Here is a 24,415-nt window from a genome sequence, read left to right as displayed (position 1 = left end):
TTTAATTACATATTATTTGAACAAGTTCAAAGGGTTGCTGCAACCCTACTGTGTTTAAAAACACACACAAAAGCATGCTGATTCTTTGTGTGTAGTGTAAATGTTTGTGTCTTGAGTAAATTGCAGGTGAAAGCAATGACTTCAGGAGCTAAAAACAAATTTAGGCAATGATTGAATTGTAGCATAAAATTGCCCCCGCAAATAACCATAAGCCATTATATGAACACACTCTCCCCTTTCACACACACACACACACACACACACACACACACACACACACACACACACACACACACACACACATACATACAAATACAGTGTGCATGCATGTACACACATGCACATACGCAAGGTGTGAGAGACCTTTGAAGGTTTCACAATAGCACATTTATCCGCAAAATTAAAAATGGTGATTGATCCGTGGAATATTAACGGTCAACAATGTTTTTCATTAAGTTGTGAAGGGGAGCGAGGGGAGGCCTTCTGGAAGAAGAAAGAGAGCAGGAAGGAAAGAGAGCGAAAGCTTTATTCAATGCTGATCCGGTACTGTAAAAAGGCCCGAAGAGAAATGTAAATACTAGACTCCAATAACACGACAGCACACTAATCATATTTACAAACTATATTAAATCTGCCCATTGTGTTTGCCTTGCCGAGGATTGGCTACCATGTAATTGTCATTGTAACCACTGTTGGCTTATGGGAAAATTTAACTGCAGTGATATAAGGTGACTGGTAGGATTATTATTACTTTATTATGACCCAGTATATGTTTATTAAAACAATTTGTCATGCAGAACAGGAGTGGGGAATGGAAACATTAAATCCTGCTCCACTCTGGCCGCAGAAATGAGTTACAATAAAATTAATGGTGGGGAGGCCTGGGCTGACACCAGAGTGGTACGTAATAACCTGCTGCTTCGTTTCATTTGCCGATCATTTCCTGTTGGGCCCTAACCATTAAACATACATGCTGGGGATTATTGAAATAGCCCTGCGACAGCCATTGTTGTACAGAATGTGTGTGTCTGTCTGTCTGTGTGGCTGTGTGTGTGTGTGTGTGTGTGTGTGTGTGTGTGTTTTGGCTGGAAATGCTGCTTTTATGTGGCGGGCATTTGATCTTAAAAACACCGGCATCATGGCAATATGCCACGGTGTGTTTGTATTTCTGGTTGTGCTGTTATGAGAGGAGAGATATTAGGACAGAGAGGCAGTCAGGCTGGGATCTGAAGTCTTAGGAGGAGGCGTCATTTCACTGAGTGCCTGAGAGGGGCAAGATTAGTCTGTCAGTCCTGTCTAAAATGACTTTGAGGCTATAGCTAGGGATGCAGCAGAAGTTTAACCGAGGAGTTAAGTGCATTTACACTGAACAATGCCCTTCATTCCCCTTGTGGTTCGGTGTTTGTGAAGACAGCCATGGTAAGGTGTGGACTGATTATATGACTTGGAGCATTTTGTCTCCTGTATCTGGTATGTTGCAGCCGCAACAAACTTAAAGCAAAGTATAATACGCTGGCTTGGCAAACCCACCTTAACGCCACCTTCACACTGGCACTTAAAATCAGCTCCGATACGGTTATGAAACGACCGGAAGTCATTCATTTCCTATGGAGATAGGATGCGAATGGGTCCGAACCACTGAGAACGAGTGTAGCGGGAAACATTTTTTGTCCGTTGGTCATCCGGATGCGTTCAAAAAATGGAACTCTTGCGACAGGCAATGGACGGTTCCTATCCGACAATTTGAGCGGAAGTTAGCGTTGCTATGGTACTGATAAACGAATCTGAAATCTTAACTTTTAATAAAATAAATAATGATTTCATAACGATATCTTGAGTCCATGAAAAGCGCTATATAAATTCAATTTATTATTATTATTATTATTATATAATTTTTTATGTTGTTCATGATTTCCTAACGTTATTGGGGCAGTTAATACAATTGTTCGCGTTAGCTAATCGATGCTAACTAGTTAGCGTCAGCTAGCCTGAGCTCACTAGCTCAAGTGAATTGACGTTATTCATTCACACAGCATTAAGAGCAATACTTTTTTCTATGCAGCAGCCTTTCTGTTTATATCTCTATAGCCCTCAGATGAGAGGTCATAGAGAATTGGACATTCGGACACTGACAGAATGAGGCGTTCTCTCTGCCATTTTTTTTCTACTGCCGATTTCTACTATTCCGACGATTTCTACTATTACGACGCTTTCAACGGTGTAGTACAACGTCCACTGGGGGCACATTGCGTATTACGGAGCTGATTTCAAGTGCCAGTGTGAAGGCAGCATAAGTATGTTGATTTCTAGTATACTAACTGAAAAAAACAGTATACTATGAAGATTACTATATCACACATTGTGTACAGGTTGAATGTAGGAAGGAATTGGCACACAGCATAAGATTTGATAGCATAGCATCTACCGTAGAGGGGTAACTCCAGACGGTTGGGCGTCAGTGACCTTTCAGGACACTTAGGGCGTTTTCACACATACCTTATTTGGTCCGGACTTTCAGACTTTTTAGTTTGATCCGAACCAAAATTACAGGTGTGAAACCTCCCCCGGACCACAGTCTGGATCGAAAGACCAAATTTTGGTCCGATAAAAAGAGGTGGTCTCGGTCCAGACCAAACTGAACCATGGTCTGATTCGTTCATAGTGTGAAAGCATTTTTTGGATGGTTCGGACTTTTGGACCAAATAAGAAGCTCTGGCAGGCTCTCCTTGTGTTACAAGACGGGGAAAGCTCCTTTAAGGAATAGCTCGGTGCTTAGTGAGAGAGAGAGAGTGACGGTGAATGTGCTCAGAGCAGACAGCTGTCGGCTATCAGAGCAGAGAATACATAAGTTTTTTTGTTAAGTGGTTGTATATGTACAGTGTAGGTTTCCGTTTGTCTCTGAATAAATTCTCCAGAAAGAAAGTTCCCGTGTCTTGCTTCTCAACATTACAACAAAACAAAAAGAGCCGTGGCAGTAGGGGAGAGGAGTAGTCAGTTGAAAAAACTCGGACCCAGAGAGAGGATACGAGAGGACGGGGAAGCCCGTCAAGAAACCAATCGATTATAAGTATCTGGAGACGCAGCTAACGTATGTGATGACAGCAGGACGTAGTTTTGTCACGTATGGATCTTTAGTGCGCTTGCATAACTGCAGTGTGAAACCAAAACTTACCGGATCAAATGTATACAATGTAACAAAAACATGAACCTTGGTCCGGACCTTGGTTCGGACTTTCATGTGTGAAAACGCCCTTAGAGCCTCCTTATAAATGTTCTTTTCTTTGTAAGCCCTTCAGATTGTTTAATAGTCTCGCATTGCCAGACCTTCCTCAACTGCACTGCAGAGGAGGGTCTGGGTAGTCAACACAGCATTCCGGGATGGGAGAAAAACATGCTCTGGTTTATTGGCATTTCTTTAGACCAATCACAATCGTCTTGGGAGGCTCTAATCAATGGACGGAGCAACGGTGCCTCTGCAAAATAGCCTCGGGAAGGAACTTGGTTGGTTGGTACATTGGAACGTGTACATTGTGCAACTGAAAATTCAGATTCAACAGATAGTCTAGCTAGCTGCAGAGATCTGAGGAGCAGTCCTCATAAATCGACCGGAGTTTAAAATGCCAACACAAAGAAACGGGCATTAGGGTTTCACGATATTGACAAAATGTGATATTGCAATATTGATTATGAATATTGCAATATCTATATTAATTTATATAACAAATTAAACAAGTTTTCTTACAACACAAGGTTTATTTGAAGTCATATTGGACTGGTACAACATTAATAAATAAATAAGGACCATGTCTACAGAACAGGACATGTTTTACTGGTTGTACAGTATAAAATAAATAAAGAGAACAGGACACAACTTTTCTTTTGCTTCTCTGATTTGTTCCGTTTTGTTGTCTCTATCTATTTTTTCACTTACACTGTCACTCTGTCGAAATATGCACACACATGATACACTCCATAGGGTTTGTCACATAGTGAACATGTGCAAATGGCACGGTAACTGGCCAATGGAATATGATCATTATAGCGTTTCAAGCGGGCTCTAAATCAAACACAACTAAGCCACATATCCAATGGATGCAGCGCTCCACAAAATAAACACAATATTGCATACTTATTGCGACACTTTCGATATATTGCGATAACGATATTGAGTCGATATATCTTGCGCCCCTAACGAGCATCCGGCCGAAATGAGGGACATCTAGCGGAATTTCTGGCACCACCTGAACAATCCCGGAAATGAAACGTCGTTGATATCGACTAATTGTTTAGTAACATTTCACCCATTACATGATTCAGTGCAAAGGATGTAGATGAAATCTCAACGCTTGCCACTGACGGTTTCTGGTTAACATTAATTCTTAATTCCAGTGAGTGGAGAGGCTGTTGCATGTGTTTTGCTCTCTTTGACATGAGGGATGATGTATACATGTTAAAAATGTAATCTGCAGTTTTTTCTTGTGCTAGTTAACCATTTTATGCTAATAGGAAATGATACAATACATCCTGTGGGAATTGTTACACTTAGAATAAACTAAACATTTTTTATGTGTGTATAATAATTTAATAGTTATTTTTTCTGGATGTCACTGGAACTGTATCACCACCATCCACAAACAGTTAAATTTTTTTGCACATTTAATAATCAAGGATATGTTAGTATGCACACTGACTGCTTTGAATACATCTAATTGCATCTAGATAAACAGCTGATGGCGCTAATACTCCGGTTTCATTAAACCATTGCAGAAGAGGACAGCACAACAAGATTATGTAATTTAAAGAACGCTAGTCAAACCCCAAATGAACAAAAACAATGCAGAAAACATAATGGAAATATGGCATGTTTGTTTCATGTATTAATTTGAAGAAGGTCTCCTTGTCGCTGCACACAGATCTAATGTTTTTTTCCCTGCTGCAGCTTTTTTCTCTTCAGTGGATGTTTAGTCACACGCATCTGTTTCTTTTACACTTTGTTGCATTTTGCTTTTAACGATAGACCAACTTTTCCCCCTCAGCCAAGCATAATTCAAACTCAGAATTAACATTTTTTTCAACTCATTAATTTGTCTGTGCAAATTGAAAATACACATGAAAACAAGTGGATAGAGACAAACTTAACACACACAAAATTATATTAGGGTTGTGAATACTTCCCACGATCAAAAGTGGGAATGATTACTGTATAAGCGAACCTGTCCTGAGCTCCTGCATAAGACGCAAATCTATCTGCTCATTGACATTAAGTAAATGTAAGCGTAAGTGCACAGGTATGAGTACGGATTCTGCACTGTATGGCAGACATCCATGTTTGACCAAACGGTTGACCAAAACCAGGCCTGAAGCTTATTTTCAGTAATATTTTGTGTGGCCAATGAGCACATAATGTGTCTATTATTTGAACGGAGTGTAGCTCTGTGTATGTTAAGTATTCTATTATGTCTTTCAGTGATGTTGTCATTGCAATGTAGTTTATTGTTACAGAAGCAGGGTCCTTTATATGCTGCCTCTCTCTCTCTCTCTCTCTCTCTCTCTCTCTCTCAGGAATGTCATAGTTATATGGAGACAATAATTGGTCACAGTAGGATCCATCCGACGCCATTCAAAATAGCCTGCTCAAACTGTGGTCTGCAAATCTCAGAGTATTGTGTTGTGTTTTTAAATTTACTAAACACCAGTTATGCCAACAAAGCCTCAGTTTTTGTAGAAATGTTTCCTTATTACACAGGATACACAAATAAACCAATGCTACCCCCTAATTCCTCAATAATTAAAAAATAAGCCTGTGCTCACCATTACATGACTTTGTGATGGGCTCCAAGACCTCCAACAGCTCACACAGAGGAAGAAAATGAAACCTTTAGAGTTTGGAGAGTAAATCTCTTCATCATAAAGTGTTGAGAGAATAATTCAGGTTAGAAGACACTCTAAGAGAACTTTATTTAAAGGACTATATGGTTGATTTTACATGTTTTAGGCGGTTTAGGGCAGAGATGGCTGCACTTTGTTCTATGAACATTGCTGTGGTTCGTCAAGATGTCAAACTGAAACAGTAAGCTGCAAATGGCTGAAATGTGGACAGAGCTGCAGAATGGGAGGTGATTCCCAGTGAAATTGACAGTGGCGAGTCTTCGGATTCACTGTTAATATTACACATTTTGCTACATCCATTTTTAAGCTGGTGTATAAAATGTTCCCAAAAGGAATGATGTACAAACCTGCAAAAATAAGATCCAGGTTGTAAAAAAATAGAGGAAGGTGCATTTGTCAGGACAAACTAACAACTTTGCATCCTTTGGAGTGCACAAAGGGCTTCATTCCAGCTAAAATGAAAAACTAATTATATCACTAATTCTCTTTAATCCCCTCAATAAACTTGAATTATTTTTAGATTTTAGATTGTCTCTGGATAATTACAATATGTATTTCTCTAGTGCAAACTTTGTTATTATGAGGAGTTATCATATTATGGAATTGTAAAAAGAAGAAAGGATTTTTGCCTCACACAGCCAAAGTCTGACTTTCATATGTACCTAACTTCCCTACCCCCAAAATGCTCTTGCGTGCACATAGTACATATGCACAACACAACGTGCATTAGCAGTGTTATAATGATGGCATTCTTAAAACATATCACAAAAGCTCTATACTTATATACTCTGCATTGAGCATGAATGATTCACGTGATTAAGTAGTACATAATCTGAAAGCTGAAACGACACTTTGTTACTTTGGCCGTGCAATTTTTGACAAAATTACTGTCAAAAAAGTGGTGGTAATCAAATGGACAATTAGTTTTTAAGTGAGGTCGCAGAGCTCATTTTTAGTTTCCTAACGTCTACTGCCCACCCCTCATCAGTTCGCTGCAGCCCCCCCAGCCCCCACAGACACACACCCATACAAAGCCTCTTATGACCACATTAATGCACCTAATTACCATGTCAATCTCAAGTAATGCTTATTAATTGCCCATCAGAAAGAGGCTATTTCAAACAGTGAGTAGTGCCTTTAAAAGCCCACTGAAAGGCTGACTGTAGGGTAGGTTATGAGAGAGAGTGCCGTGTTTCAGCCCAACTGCTGGCATTAGTCAATCTGCTGTCCAGATGTCTTCCACAGGTGACAGCTGCAATAGCCTAACAAGCAAATTAATCACGGAGCTTTTGTGGCGCTTCATTTTAGGGAAACTCATTTCGTTTCATAAAAGGCTTCATCTCGTGTGAAAAATGACAAATTGCGGCCATGGAGTGATGTGGAGGACCAAGCAGCCGGCTCTCATTTCTGTACCATGCCTGCAAGGTACTGAAGAAAAGAGAGGCATAGAGATAGAGCAAGGGGAGAACTGGGCCAGAACCAGCGATGCAGTAATGAAGCCCAGCTCTGCCCCTGTGGGCTCAAGTTCTGACGAGCCTCACAGGTGGCTCGGTCAGATTAAAACCCAGCGTGGTTATAAGGACTACGCTTTGAATGAGGGGATACACTCTGTGGTCTGTCAGACATTGTCCCCAAATTGCAACATGGAGGACATTTTGAAAAGCTGTCCCAACATGGGTTTGGTGGAAGGGAGTTTTCTTTGATTTAAACCCAGATGGCTTGTTGTACTTAAATGCTTTTTTTGGTTTATATGTGATGTTTTATTCCACAGATTAGTGGTGGTTTTGGAATTGGAGAAACCAATAAAGAAGCAAAAATGTAGAGTATATTTTATTTTAGAGCAGGCAGCCCAGCCTATATGTTTGGGATAGAGTTGCTAACAAATGTATAGAGCAGGGCAATTATAAACAACGTATTTTGGAGGACTTGTTGAGAGTGAGTGGGTTTTGAATTGACCCCATCAAATTGCACAAAGCAATTGACCGCAGGACAAATCTAAAGTGTACTCCATGTTTTTGATTAATAAAAGAACATTGTGTGTTTTATATATATTTAGAGAAGCAGCGGAACTGTGGAAATATTGTAACAATGAAATGTGTTGATAATATATATATATATTTATTTTCCTTCTTTTTTTCAATGTATTTGTCAGAACATCAAGAAGAATTTCACATCACAACTTAAAGGTATTTCAAACAAAAGTATGGAAAATTAAAAACTTACAGTGGCCACACAGAACCAACAAATTAAACTTTTGGGATTTAAAAGCTTCACAAAGCCATTATTACAAAAAGGAGATAAATCCTTGAAAGCCGTCCAACAAAAACTGTAATTATCGTCAGTAGAAAAGAAAGGAGCGCAGAGAGGCAAGAGGATTACACTGCTTCACAACAGAGGAATGTTCAGTGTTTATTTCTCTTCATTTGTTGAAAGAAATTCTGGGGTGACAGATGTCAGCAACACTTTATAATTTAGCATAATTATCATGTTCATTCTATTCTACCGATGCATATTGTATTCCACCTTCTATTCTTCCAATTCTTACCTCAACTCCCTCTGAATGCGTAGAAACTCATAGTACCCATCTTAAATGTTTGAACATGGCACATACTGTAGAGTGTGTCTTTTGCTTAATGGATTAACAAAAGCAGATTCCTTGACTGCACAAAGAATGATTTACAGTATAACTGAAAAGTTTTTATTTCAACTTCAACAAACTCTCAGTCGACCTATACCTTTTCAGAAACTTTTGACAACATTTTTTAAGGATGCTTCAGTGTAGATGCTTATGTCTGTAGAACATCAACCGTTAATCAAACGTGTGTGCCCATTACTGTCATTGACTTTTGGGTCCTTTTGCCATTTTCTCCCATTAAGAGTTATTATATCACCGTTCATATTAATTCTGTAAAGGTTGCAATTAGGCGAAGACATAAGAATCCCCCAAAGTTACCACATTTAGTAAAGATGCTTGAAGAGTGCAACTGGAACGTTTATTTTGAAATTGAGCATTCGTTAAGCAGTAAGAGATATTTCCTAAAAGATAGAGCTTGTATTTTTAAAATGTATACGTTAATTACACTCATGAGAAGTTGTTTTTATTCATTTTCAAGGTGACTATTGTATGGTACATTTTACATGCAATTGAACCTACTCAACTATCACTAATACCTTATTAATCTGAAAGTGTACAGTACCAGGACACATGTCAAACATAACGGTGCTGTTTAATTATTGCCACTAAAGGAGTTCAAGGAGGCAACAGTCAATCAGTAAATGATGGCTTGATCTTGCAGAATGTGCGTCACCATGGGGACCGCAGACCCTGACGCCCAGTTGGAACGTCTTCCCAGAGACTGAGATACGACCAACCTCTTGACTCTTCAATGTGGTCCCACTAGCAGATATGCACTTATCAGAACAGGCTGCAGCATACATCTTCCAACAGCCAAACACTGATATAGAAAAGGGGCCCTAAATAGTGTAATAGGGGAACTTCTGAGCACATGTGACTGCTGTGCATTAGCCACTGAAGTGTGGTCAAGATTAGACAAGACTATTTGGTAGATTTATCACTTCAGATCAACCAGTCGGATTAAATGATTAATGAGTGTTGCGTGATCTGATTCTCTGCTTTAATCTCTGATTTATTATTCCTGTTAATATGCAGAAGTAGCATTAAAGGAATAGTTTGACATTTTGGCTGAGAGTTAGATGTGAAGACCCTCAGATTTGTCTGTTCAATATGAGGCTGTAGCAAGCCGGTTAGCTTATTTTAGCATAAAGATTGAAAACTAGGGAAAACAGTGTGATCTGTCCAAAGGTAACACAATCTAGTCCCCACAAACTAACCATAAAACCACATGTAATTTTCACATTTAGTTGTTCATACAGAACAAATAAGATATCTCTAATTAGTGAGTTTTAAAAGGTGCTGGTAGAATGATTTTGCTGGTAGAATTGAAAGAGCCAGGATACCTGTTTCCCTGTTTCCAGTCTTTATGCTAAAATAAGATAACCGGCTGCTGACTAGAGCCTCATGTTGAGTAAACATTTATTAGAGTTTTCTCATTTAACTCTCAGCAAAAATGTCAAACCATTCCTTTAATCCTACTGCATGCAAAGCATAATTTAGCATTGATAATAAACTATCAGAGATGAAAGTGGGTGAATCAGATCACATAAGATTCGTCAATCATTTAATCCTACTGGTTGATCTGAAAGTGATGGCATGAGGCATGCCACAAAATGTTGAACTATTCCTTTAAGTTGGAACAAGACGCTATTTCTCGTTGATGACTGTGTTATAACAGTCATCGTGGAGAGAGAAGGATAACCATGCATAATCTTACAACGTGATTTTCACTTAAAGAAGAGATCAATTATCATTTCTGTGAATTTATCATCATGAGTGAGGGGGTGGAGTGAGAAAGAACAGGAAGTGGACTAGTGTCGACTTGAAGATATGGCAATATACAGAAACACACACAACGCACACACTCGGACACTCAACACCCCCCTCCCCTGAGGGCCTAAAAGCTAATTAGCTCCTAAAGCATTTATTTATCACAGATAAACTGTCCAGCAATCTCACTGGCACATCCCCAATGGAAATAAGAACTACTCATTAGTTTGTTCAATTAAGCTTTCTTTTCCCACTTCAGCCTGCCCTCCCCACATTACACATCGCGACAAGAATGCACTTTTTGGTACTGCAAAAGTTGCTCCGCAGAAGCAGACCATGTATAAACTGCAGTAAAGGCGAACACCTTCGACATCTCTATGTATGTACATCAATATGTAAGTGACCCAAAATTAGATTTAGAGGCTACACTTGATCAATCTTAACGTGGAACGTCCTTGAAAGGAGAACTATGATTAGTAATCCTAAAACAAGACAACAAGGGTGGGGGTGGGGGATTCATTCTCATTTTACATTTTACTGTAAGAAAAGCAGCCGTCTGCTGGTGCGGTTGAATAAACTCATGAGTTAAACTCACTCCACATTGCAACCTTTCCACACAAAGGCCTATTTGGGATTATTTTGAGCTGAATGAACTGAATTTATATCGTTGACTCTGCTGAATTTCATTTATGCAGCATGACAACAAGCTGGGGCCAAGTGGATCCAACTTGGTGTCGTGACAACTTGGCGTCATTCGCCAATTATTTAGTGTACTGAAATAGTACTTTTGATCTTCCATCTGTATGATATTTGCAAAATAAAACATGTTCTTATTTCAGGTTGGATGGATTGTGTTTGATCTGCAGGCTGAGATATGTAACTTATACTTTCTGATGCAATATAATATTTAAATACAACTGAGGAAGATGCAAGGCAGCTCGTTGTATTTCATGTTTAATATAATTAATGTTCTGTCAGTAGCTTTAACAGTTAAATAAAGTGCCAGTTTTGGCTTTATTTCTTTGTTGCCAACAACAAGAAAGGAAGATGTCAATCTTTCTCTCTCATGCAGAAGGGTTATTTATTAATCTATGTGAACTTTAGTTTTGTCCTACATCATTAAGGGTTTTTCCTAGTATATTCTATAATTATTCTGTGTGAGACAAATACATTTTATGAAGTACTGTACCTTTTATTGTTCTGACTCATTTCATTAAACCATTAAAAGCAAATTGCATTTTAAGCACCACTGATATTTGAATGTCAGATGCAAGATTTGTTGAAGTCACATCGAAGTTGCTAGAATCCTGTTATTAAGGTCAAACCCTCATCACAGATAAAGGTCACGGATATTCCCACCGATTCCAGTTTTTCCTCATACGCCAAAATACTCAGTAGCAACAGTAACAGTCATCAACATTGCATGGAGGCAAACTTCTACGGCCTGCTGATGAATGCGCTGAACTTGGAGAGGGTTTTTACTTTCCTCAGGCCTGAGTATCTATCCCCTCAAGACAGTATTGCCGAGACACCACGAAGGCAATATTTGGCCCATTCCATCACTCTAATTCACTCCCTCCACATCCATATTTCATTCGGCCTCGGCTTTAATGAAAGTCATGGCAACTTCACCACCACTGGAGTCTCTAAGCGCACACACTGAACAGAAAAAAATCATAAATAAGGACATTGGCCTTCATACAAAACAAAATGAGAGGGAATAAGGCCCCAAAGTTGGGTGGAGGGGTGGCGCGGGGGATTCAGCTGCATTGTAGCTGGGGAGGCCATCTGCCTGGAAGAGCCAGGCTATCTCCCATCCCAAGTCCCCATTTTTCCTCCACCCGACCCCCACCCTCCATTCGATGCACAGACAAGTGCCTGTTTATCCCAATGCCCTTCAGAAGACATTAGCACAGGTCTCATGTGCAATCCTGTTATCTTCCACTGGCCTGAATATGCTCAGATTGTAAGTAGGGTTTGCTGTGTTGATCCCCAGGAAGCAAACATGACATCCCCACTAAAAGGCTGCAGGGACACTGGGCTGGGTGGTGCGGCTGTTACCTGCATATGCATTGAGTTTATACAGCCCCCCTTCTGCTTGATACAGCACTGCATTAGCAAAAGAGTACAGCGTCATTTCAAAGCTCTTTTGGATGTTGCTCATGTAATAGAAAAACCGGAGCAACTTTATTTTGCCATTTGTTTGAGCCCTCTAATTTTACTTTGCAACTTAATGAATTAATAACATAAGTAAAATGGAAAAAAGAAAATGTGACCTTTAACGAAGGGTAGTCTATACTTCTGTTGACAATAAACATGAACACATAGTCATTTAGATACTCAAACTTTTATTCACAGCTTTTTTACTAGAATATCAGTGTGACCAACTTTTTTATTCTAGAAAATAATTTGAATGCATTGACATCACATGATTTCTGTTTAGAAATGGGATGAAATACCTTTGCTGAGGGATTACACTCTCTGTATATCACACTCTCCTCTGGAACTGGTAAGTAATGAACAAAGAATCATTCTACTTTTGTTGCATCAATCAGAATTGCTAGATAGTCTGCTGAAACATCTGTCATGTTTTGTAAAGGTAATTATGTTTGACGGTCCGAGTGATGATATTTCTTGGTGTATCTAAGAACAATATAGTAACATGTGCCACTTTAAAGGAATAGTTTGACATTTTGGGTAAATTTTCTTTCTTGCCGGAGTTAGATGAATAAAGTGTCCCAGACTATTTTGTGGCTGCGATCAGGTAAGGCAACCAATGGAGACTCCAGGAAGTCACTGTTACTGGCCAAGAAATAGTCCATAGCTATTTTTTTCTTAAAAGATATAAGATATAACGTGTGAATAAATGAGCTGTAGAAGTGCTGGTAGTCACCTTTGTTAGCTTTTGTGAGCCGGGCTAGTTATTTCCCTGTTTCCAGTCTTTATGCTAAGCTAGGCTAACCGTCTTCTGGATGTAGATTCATATTAAACATATGAGAGCGGTGTTGATCTTCTCGTCCAACTCTCAATATAAGAGTATTTACCAAAATGTCAAACCCTTTAAGATGGGTGAGCATTGTATTATCTCTTAAGTTCTGGGAGACATTACCTCAGATAGCAGCCCAAACAACAACACAGACATGCATGTAGAACTTTGGACAGTAGAGTGTCATACTTTAACGAGAATATCTCAAATTAAGATGTATTAACAAAAGTATTTTAAAAGCATGTACGAGTTGCTGGCGTCCACTTCCTGCCTTTTAACCTCTGCTCTACTGCATGATACCGCTGGTAGCAGCACTCATTTGATATGCTTCATACCAACTGTGGAGCTTAACTGATTAACAAAGCCAGTCACCAGACTGATGAAAGCTGTAAATTATGCCATCATTACTAAATTCATTATATCCAAATAATTACACCAAATGTACACGAGGAAATGAGCGCAGCTGGTGTACTTTAGCGATTGTCTCCTTGTTTATAGATAGATACAGATAGATTTTAGAGAGGCGTTAATGATATTTAGCCTAACCTCATATATAAATGATATAAATGGGGTGGACAAAATAATAGAAACACTGAAGATTAGGACCTTCATGAAGGTAGGTTTCATTGACTGTTAAATAAACTGCATTAGTTAGGTGTACCTAATAATCTACTAAATAAATACACTTACTTATTCAGTATTTAATGAAATATATTAATTTCATGTTTCTCTAGTTTTGTTTCTTTTTGAATGAAATGTGTTTCTTCAAAAAATGAGGTGGAAATACATGTTTAGGGCAGCAGAAAACATCGTTAACCTGCATTTGCTGAAATAAATGTATCAACAAGGTTTCAAGTCAATGGTCTAAAAACAAATACAGAGTCTATTATCCTATTACAGCCACTCAGAACGGTACGATGCAGAGAGAGATAAAGAACAGACGGAGCCCATCAGAGGACATTAAATGGGGCCAGCTCTCACTCTCTCAGCTTTCACAGGGAACCAGCAGAGCAGAGGAGGCTTGAGTACAGCAGGCCGGGATCACACAAGGCCTGCAGAATTACACAAATAAATTTCTACCAAACTCATATACTGCTGTGTACATAACATAACGGTGCTCAAATCAAACTTAAACAGAGTCTGAGCGAGGATACATTTATTTCTGGAAATCAAAACAAAAACAACTGACACAAACTTTCCATTACATTTTTATGCATCCCATATCATCTAAATTGTTTTCTTCATTTACATCCCTAGGCTATCAGCAAAATGTTTTTTTGAACTAAAAACATCATCACTATTTAAGGTGGAATTTGTGCCACGTTTACAAAGCAATGTACTGTAATATTTTGTTTAGTATTCACCATGTTTGACTATGTCAACAAACAGGTGAAGACTGACATGTAATGACAAACTGATTTGAATTGTGGATGTAAAAGAGGATAGTCACATGTGAAAATGAGGAGGGACAAAAAGCACATTGCAAATATCCCCTGAAGCTGCCTCTCTAAAGATGCAGGCTCAGCATAAGGTATTCACTTTGCAGATAAAGGCGTTCTTTCCACTCATAATCAACATATACAGTAATGCATCATTTTCTACCAGATAGCAAGAGAAGAATTAGCTCAAATTATTTTAAGTTTTAGTTAATTACTTTTGGAGCCTAAAGCTGTTCGCTGCAGCAGTTCATGCCTCAGAACTGCTGGAAAGTTTACAGTCACGCGGTCTCATTTCCCGACTTATAAATTGAGCACTTATCACCCAACTCTAAAGCAGTGCTTTATGAAGCATCCCGGTCTTTATCTGTATGTACACCTCCAATGTGATCACATGGCTAAATGATATTTCTGCTAACGCTCATCCCTTAAATTAAAAAAAGCAGTGGGCGTGCATTTCTGTGGGCATAATCTTACACTCCTGATCTCAATGGGGCATTTATGGAGGGTTTTATAACTCTAATTATCTTAGTCCATTACAGTATATCAACTTTTAGTGGTCCATTGTATTCCCAATATGCATCAACTGGACAGATGCCTCTGTGGCATAGAATATTTATCTCAAATAAGAAGGCATAGAGGCTATACTTTAGTTGGATGCAGTGCTTTATCATGACAATAGTACAGATATTGTTACTATGGCACTAATACTATTAGCATGGTAATATAAACCCAAAATATAAACACGTAGGCATGGAATGACAAGGTTTGCTCAAAATATAAGGTTACAAGGCTTCAGTATACTGTGTTTTGGTAACACTTAATTTACACCCCTCCCCATTTAACATCTATAAGAAGTATAAAGACACTTAAGAAATGGTTTATAACACACTATAAAGGAGTTGTAAGCAGATATACTGACAAACTGTAACACTGCATATGACGCATTCATAATAGAAGATAAACAGATAATGACTGGTAGATAACATGATGTAACAAAGTTGTAATCATATATAATGACTTGTCTTCATCAGTTTTGAAAACATTTACTGTTTTAAACCTGCCTGTGATTAAATTGCATTATTACAGCTATAGTATAAGTTGTTATCAAACACCCATCAGCCTTTTATGCACCGGTATAACAGTTTCTTCATATGAGGAGCTGTGATTGTTTTCAAATACATTATTAAACACTTAAAAATGTACATCTGCTTATATCTACATTACAGTGTGTTATCATGTGTTATAAATCATTTATAAAGTGTTAATATACTGATTAAAAATCCGCAATAGGAGGGGTTGAAATAAAGTGTTACCCTGTATATTTAAGGTGTATATTGGATGGGAACTGATCTGAAATGTTGTTAATGTTCTGCAGCAACTTTCCGTTGAGCATCCCCGAAACAGGGCCCCCATACCACAGTAGCCATAGCTCAGCCCCTGACAAAACTGTTAATGTTCTGCAAAGAATGTGCAAATTGCAGAAACAAGTCCAAGTGTGGGCAGAAAACACTTCTGGTACTTAGAACCAGTGATGGAACAAATTTGGTCAAATTGGTAAAGTGCCCAAAGGGAGGAGGGAGATGTTCCACGGAAAACCAATTCCAAGCTTGGGTGAGCTCAGGATTGTTTGGAAACTCTCCAATCTGGGGGCCTGCATTGAATTGCGTGTCAGGCAGAGACTGTTAAATAAGATTAGAATAAGGACCAAGAGAGCAGCACAGGTACCTCACAGGACGGCTGTGTAATGTCAAACCACAGTTACTCTTTAACAGCCATACATCAGCTGAGGCAGTATTGGAAAAATGTTACATGCGATGACATGTAAACTCACTGGACAGTCGCAGGAAACATTAGAGGTTTCTAGTGCATTATGAGCTCTGTTTGGAACAAGTCCTGTTTCCTGCTTTGATTTATTCCTCGTAGCACCAATTAGGCTTGGCCCACTCCTGGAGGAGTTGAAAAGCTGACGATGGATATGTCATGGGATGGTATGATCAAAGCAAAAAGCTAAAGAGCTACACAGAGAGAAAGGAATCTCATTCAGTTTCATATTTATTAGGCGTTCAAGAGACTTGTATTACAGCTTGTAAACGCAGCCACGTCCAAAAAATGCAGCTTAAATCGTAAAAAAAGCAAAATGAATACGAATGAAACGAACAGAGACATTTACATCTTTTGATGAGCACTCCAGTGAGTTAATGTGTGAGAGAGATCTTGAAGCCTTTAAACACTGACTGATCTCTGGCTTCCTTCCCTTTGGTTCAGTTCATCAAGGGCAGTGAATCATTTTGTCAGAAACATTTAAAAGGGGTTACACTTACTGTTAGTTTCTATGTTTTACACTGAATGGCTCTGAACATAGTAACCATTGGCATAATGGCAGAGTGAGGAGGATTTATCTATTCACATCCTGTGATCCTGAGTGACTGAAATGCAATGAAGTGATAGTGTAGGATGAAATAGCACACATTTTATGTGATATTTTAACACCAATTCAAGAACTGAAATGCAAGAAACAACTGGAAGACAAGTATGCTAATCAGAAACTTACTTAACACTAAAATGCATATCTCGGGTCACCCTGTCTAATTCATTAATTTCATTCAATTAAGCACTCAACTCCCTGGTATTCCTCAAACTATTTTTTTAAACAATGTTCCGATGTCAAAAATGATAAAAAACATTGTTTATACTATGTTCCGAAAAGTTTACAATCAATTTGATTTTAAAGGAGAATTACGGTCGATTTCAACAAGTAGCTCTGTTGTTTGTAAATTTGGAGTGCTGTCAGTAGCGAGAAAAACGAAAACAATCGGTGTTGCCTACACCGTGTTATCCTCCTGCTATAGTTTGCACCCAGGAGGCTGAAACAGGGCAAGTTTTAAATGTACTTTTAGCCTCTTAACATGTTCGAAATGTCATTACAAGTGCTTACCCATATGAAGTGATTCCTTCCGAGTGAACACAGTGAATCTGACTGCAGTAGATATGAAAAAAATGCATAGAAGTTGTGCAATTTGGCTGTTTAGTTCCAGTGTTGAGACGGTAAGACTTAGTGACCATCTACAAGCTACAACACATAAAAAATGTGTATTAATTTAATGATTAAATAAGGTAGGCTCTCCAAACTTACCTCAATTATAACTTGTCTCCTGCTAGTTGTACTAAAGTACTTACTTTTAAAAAATAAGCATATGCCTATTTTTTTTTTATATTTTTGTATCTCTTTTCAGTGTTGTAGTTTGTAGACGTTCCCTTAGTCTTGCCATCTCAACACCGGAACTAAACAGAGCTGAATTAGCACAACTTGAATGCATTTCTTTCACATCTACTGCAGTCAGATTCACTGTGTTCACTCGGAAAGAATCACTTCACATGGGTAAACACAACATTTCGAACATGTTAAGAGGCTAAAAGTACATATAAAACTTGCCCTGTTTCAGCCTCCTGGGTGCAAGTAGCAGGAGGATAACATGTGTAGTGAACACCGATTGTTTTAATTTTTCTTGCTACTGACAGCACTGACAGAGCTACGTGTTGAAATCAACCGGAATTCTCCTTTAATATATGTCTTAATTGGAGATGTATAAGTGCTGGGTCGCTAATGACCCAACGTGTCATATGGGCCTGTCAGACCAAAGTTGTCAACAGCACCGCTGCGTTCTGAAATCCATTGTTTTCCAAAAGCTTGAGTGCTGTGGCGAATACTTGGCTAGAAGCAATGGTTGCATTTTGGGTAATTTAATACTCTTAGACTAATTTCCAATTAGTACTGACTGACAGAGTGCGTTTGCATGTTGCAAATGCAAGGTGCACTGCCTTTTTTGTTGAAGACACCTCGATTAGACAGAGTGATGCCAGTTGCGTGTTTTTTTTATTCTTGCTAAGAGTTAAATCACATTGGGTGCTTTCCCGCTCTGAGTTGACGTTTTTGCAACATGAGGTGTTCAGGGCGCTCTTGCAAAAACCATGAGGCGCTCAGCAACACAAAAGCAACGAGCAAAACGCTTTACTCTCATTGAAAACGATTACAAAAAGCCGCCCCAGGTTGCTAAAATGTGCTCTGTTTGATTGCTGCCTAAGGCTTCAGAGCTGGATCTGGGCATTTTCTCCATAATAATAGTGGTGGAAAAATACACCAACTACATGCCAGTTTAAACCTGTATTAACTGATTATTTGGCCCCATATAGGGGCAATGAAAACATTCATTTGGAGTTGTGTTTCTGGTCTCCTGGTGAGTTTAAGACACAATTTGTACTCTTCTTTCAGCTTGGTCTTCACCAACTCCTGAGAGAAACATTAGGCCCTTTAGCTGCTAAATGCTCTATGCGCTATGTTCACCAGCTAGGGGTGTCACGATTCTCCAAATCCACAATTTGATTTGACTTTTAAGGTCACGATTCGATTCAAACTGTTAAAAAGTGTTTAGATAATTTAATTGTATTTATTTAGAAGCCGGCTGGCTGGCTAGCTAACTCTAGCTTGCTAATTCCACCAAGCTTCCATGCTTCACTAAATGAGCCAGACAGAGTTGCCCCTCATCTGGTGAAAGAAGCCTTGCTTTCCCCCGCTCTATTATCAGAGCTCCACAGCCTAAGTCCACAGGTACAAATTAGTTTTGCACCAAATGTATCGCAAGAAGTGTTCCAAAAGTAGAGGCGCGCAGATTCGCCACTTTGTAATGCGAGAGAGCACATATGTGAAGTTGCAGTAACAGATTCCAGAGGTTGTAATCAGAGGTTGTGGTTGTGTAGGACATGGACCAGAGTAAAAAAAAAGAAATTAATATGATTAAATGTTGCATTACAAGTTTGCAGCTGTCATTGTGTTTATGTAAATATCAATCTACACATTTGTGAATATTTTTTCTGTGACTTTACATTCAGAACATGGGTATGTGAACATTTTCTACGAGTACAAATTTCAATTTACAAGTTCAGATTTTTTCTACAAGCTCTCATGTGTTTTTTTCCTTTCTGTGAGATCACGTGTGAATATTTTTTACAAGTGCACATTTTAACATACAAGTGCACATTTTTCGTTCTGCAAGTTCTAACATCGTATTCTACAAGTGTTCATCAGTTTCCTACATATTTGAACAGTAACACGTCTAAGCTGGACCTTACTGTTCTATCGGCAATGTGTGTAACTGGAATAAGTGTTCAAAGAGGAAATATAATTTTGGTTCATGTGAAGTGAGTTCATTTTTAAATACAAGGATGTGGAATTAAAAGGCCACCTTCCTTCCTTTCATCCTCAACTTAGTGCTGTTTGACTGAGACAGATGGGGAAGGTAAATCAAGGCAGCTGAGTGGAGAGCACTGCTGACAGCACATTAAAGCCTCTCTCAATGAACTGTCACAAGTGCACAGTGAAAGTAAAGTTTGATCATACGTGGCTGCTGTCCTGTCAGACATCCTTAAAAGCAAATGGGGCCTAAGTGCTGCGGAGCTCTGAATGAGCCTGAGATGACAGTTGTAGTTGGTGCAAAGAGAGGACATCGGCACTCCATCCTCCATCCTGCAAAAGGACAATGAGGTGAGGAGGACTCTGGCAGCATTTCTCGCCCTGCAACCTCACCCTCGCAGTAAAAGCATCTGACACAGTGTCAGTCTTCCAATTCATCATTCGCATCATTAAGAGCTGGGGACTAAACTTTTATGTTGCTTGTTCAAAAAGAATCTGTGCAAAACTCAAATTTTCTTACCAAAATGAACAGCTTTATTAAAACTCTATTTTACTATCATTAATGCCAACATTTAAAGTTACCTGCTTTTAGAGAAACTTACTTTTTTGAATATTGGCTGAAAAATACTTTTTTGCACTTATAGTTAGATTTAGACTGTTTTCAACTATTCCTAATCAAAGTGGGACCTGACGAAGCAAGCAAACATATAGCAAGCCCTACACATTTTTTATATTTAAAGTGCCCATATTATGAAAAAAACACTTTTTCTGGGATTTGGGGTGTTCTTTTGTGTCTCTGGTGCTTCCACACACATACAAACTTTGAAAAAAATCCATCCATGCTGTTTTGAGTGAGATCCAGGTTTCTGAATGTGTCCTGCTTTCAGTCTCCTAGTGAGCTGTTCAAAATCGGCCTCGGACTGTGACGTCACAGTCCGAGGCCGATTTTGAGCTGGCTAACCACAACCGTTAGCTCGTAGCGTTAGCGTTAGCCGGCTAATGCTAGCGCTAGCTGGCTAACGCTAACGCTAGCATGCTACGTCGTTCTCAATAGCAAAGCACTGCTACAACACACACAAGTTCACCATAATCTACAAAAGAACTACTTACATGTGCGCCCTCATTTAGAAGTCTCCCAGCTAATCCTGCCTTGTAACTGACCAAAGTTGGAGAAACAGGCTTTCTGTTTCTCTAGAGTTAGCTAGCTGACATGCTCTACATCTGAGCTACTGCGCATGTGCGAGTGCAATCAAAGATAGTACAGAAGAAGAAGATGAAAAGAGGTCTCACTCTGTAGCTAAAACAGAAACCAGGTGAAAAGAGGATCTGCAGCAGTGAGAGAGAGCTGTGCAGTACAACAAAAATATGGTGTTTTTTGAAAATTAAACCATGTAAACCTATTCTGGCAAAACCTTAAAATACAGTTATGAACCTGAAAATGAGCATAATATGGGCGCTTTAAGCATTTTTCCAGACAAGAAACATTAGAAAAAGGGTGATGACATGCTATAAAGGTACTGTACAACTATATGTTTACTAGCTATAATATAGTATTACAGTTACATTAACCATGCTACCTTATTTTCAGGTTAGATGACAAACCCACTTGTGCATGTGTTATGAATCAGGTCTTAATTGTAGGCCAACATAATTTCAATGGTTATACACAATCATATACCGGTATATGGATTGAAGCATACATATATGGCTGGTAATGTGTTTAACTGTTTACAGTGTACAATCTAAGAGAGTTCTGAGCCACTGATGTGAGCTTCTGATTTTTTTTTCCGGATCTTTACTAAAAGTGCCTGCACCAAGCTGCTCCAACAAGTGACCTTATACCTCACCTCCAATCTATTATTTTGCTTTTATTTGTCAGTATGACGACATTATGTCATAATCACTGTCATTGTCAGTACTAGGTGTAAGTAATGAGTATAATCCCAGTGTTGTATTGTAACAGAAAAAACTTTCTGATCATTTGTTGTAATTACCATCTTTCCAAGGCTACCCAGCTGTCTAAAAAGAAAATTTCTCTATAAAAAACATCCCAATGTTGTCCTCTGGCCTTAATTGGGAACAGTGGCTGCTCCGGGCTTTTTAAAGCTCATTGAAACATTGTATGGATATTGAGCTTTACAAATACACATGACATACGTAAAATGACACAGAGTAATGCACTATGTAATGATATTTAGTATGGTAAAAATTGTTACACATACATCTTAATTGAATTATATTATAATGCATTGGATTATAATCTAGAATCCTGTTTTGTAGGCATCATACATGTAACCAATGACAGGTAAGAGTGACATTTAGAAAGCAAAGAAGACAAATGGGTAATTGCTTGTGATTGTCATGTAATTGTCATGAGTATGAGTAAAGTAATAAGTAATTATTGACAGATTATTTAGAGAGTAAACTCCTAAACACTACTATTTGCATAACTTCTTCTTGATACAAATGGGCCAAAGGATTCTGACACCGATTTAAAATAACAACACTGTGAGATCCAGAGACTTGCCTTGCTTAAGTACATGTGGTCCTTTAAAGTAAATTGGATTTCTTTCCTCCATTGCAAAGCCTAAGAGACTGCCCCACTTTATCTAAAACATGCTGTTCCACTTTGACTGGGCCTGAAAGAGTGGAACAACTTGAAAAGTACTTATTCATCATGTCAACAACTAAAACATCATATTGATGTTTAAGTTGTTTTTAATAATAATAATAATAATAATAACTATTTATTCTTTAAAGATTATTTTGGCCATTTTAGGCCTTTATTTGATAGGACAGCTGAAGACATGAAAGGAGAGAGAGAAGGGGGGGGAATGATATGCAGCAAAGGGCCGTAGGAACCCGCAGCCGCTGCAGCAAGGACTAAGCCTCTGTACACGGGGCGCACGCCCAACCAGGTGAGCTACCCAGGCGTCCCCATGGTCAACTACTTTGAACATTACCGTAATTTTGAGTTTACTGTCATTATTCTTGTATTCCTTTGCTATACACTTTTAATGCAAAATGCATTTTAGTAACATTTTGGCAATCATGTCAGACTGCCCCTGTCCAACAATGCAGTTGTTTTGCTACCTAAATGAATCTAAATCTGATGAGAGAAAAATGACTGCATCATAGCTTTTATTTTTTGCAGTTCCAATCAGATAGAAATACGAGGCTTAATTAACAAATGAAGCTCAGCGTTAGTTCATTCTGGAAGACTTCTATGCTTCCCATCTCTGTCTCTCTCCCAACCTAACCATCTGCATTGTCATCAGCTGATTATGGGCGTGGACTCTTTCAGTTAAACCAACCAGATTTTGCCACAATTTCTATGAGCTATCACTTTGTTGCATTCAAACTTTAAATCTGTTCTACTCTTTGTTGTAATTTCAGGCAAATACGATGTGACTCTCCTCCACCCCATTCACCTCCAGTTCTCATCATTCCCATCACCCAGGGTTCCTCCGTCAAAAGCCCCTTCACATCACATCCATCCAGATCTTCAGGCTTCCTTTATCCCTTTATCACCACCACCAGTGTCTAGACTCCATTGGGGTCTATACCCCTTATAATTTAACACTGCGATGGAGTCTAATCGCCAATGACTAACATATCAACCTAATATGCACCATGTTCATTAAACTTATTTCACTCTTAAATTAAGTCTCTCCTGATTGAACTGTCAATGCCTCTTATTAGAATCAACTAGCAAAACATTATTTTTGCGAAAATACATAAACATGTTTGTAACTTTTTTTAAACATTTTGTGAATGTTGGTTTTCATATATTCATTAGCTTTTGCAAAGTGTAGATAAACTGCACATTAAGCTGATTAGATAACACTCGATTGCAGCTCTTGAAAAATTTTATCTGTAATAGCCAAGGCTTAATTTGTCTGATTGGAAAGCAGACCACCTTAAATTACAGAAAACACAATGGGAAAGATTCTGTGGGAATAGTTAGAGAGGGCCTGCACTGACTATCTTTAATGAATAACTTACAGGCCCTTGGACCAGCAGTGGGTATAGCCTTGTTTACCTCAGCCCAAACCTGCACTCCAACACTGTATGCTACTTCACTCTTCCATTAGGGTGTGTGTTAAGGCTTGTGCCCACTGTTTAGCCTGGCGCAGAGGTACTTCTAGCTGTAGGAATTTGGTCTCCCACACATTCTAAAACACACTTTTACTTACTTCCCAGTGGGCCAGTATACCTTATCTCTGATGCAAAAGAGCACTTTCATAAGTGCCCTGCTGGAGAGGGAAAACACACAAACAAAGAAATATTCAGACATAGATTGAACTTTGTTGTTCTCAACCAATTTGTTTGGTAGGTGGTAGTGGGCAAATGGGCTGTTTTTTCAAATGGAATGTTTTACACACGTAAAAAATTTAAAAGATGGGTGAGTAAAACATGTACATTGAATGTGGGATCATCATTATGGCATTAAAAATGTAAACATTTCTAGAGGCCTTTAGAGTCCCTGTGTGAGCGCATTTCTTCTA

This window comes from Perca fluviatilis, chromosome 3 (genome assembly GCF_010015445.1).
Source record: "Perca fluviatilis chromosome 3, GENO_Pfluv_1.0, whole genome shotgun sequence".
Classification (NCBI taxonomy): Eukaryota; Metazoa; Chordata; class Actinopteri; order Perciformes; family Percidae; genus Perca; species Perca fluviatilis.
Note: the sequence above shows the minus strand (reverse complement) of the source record.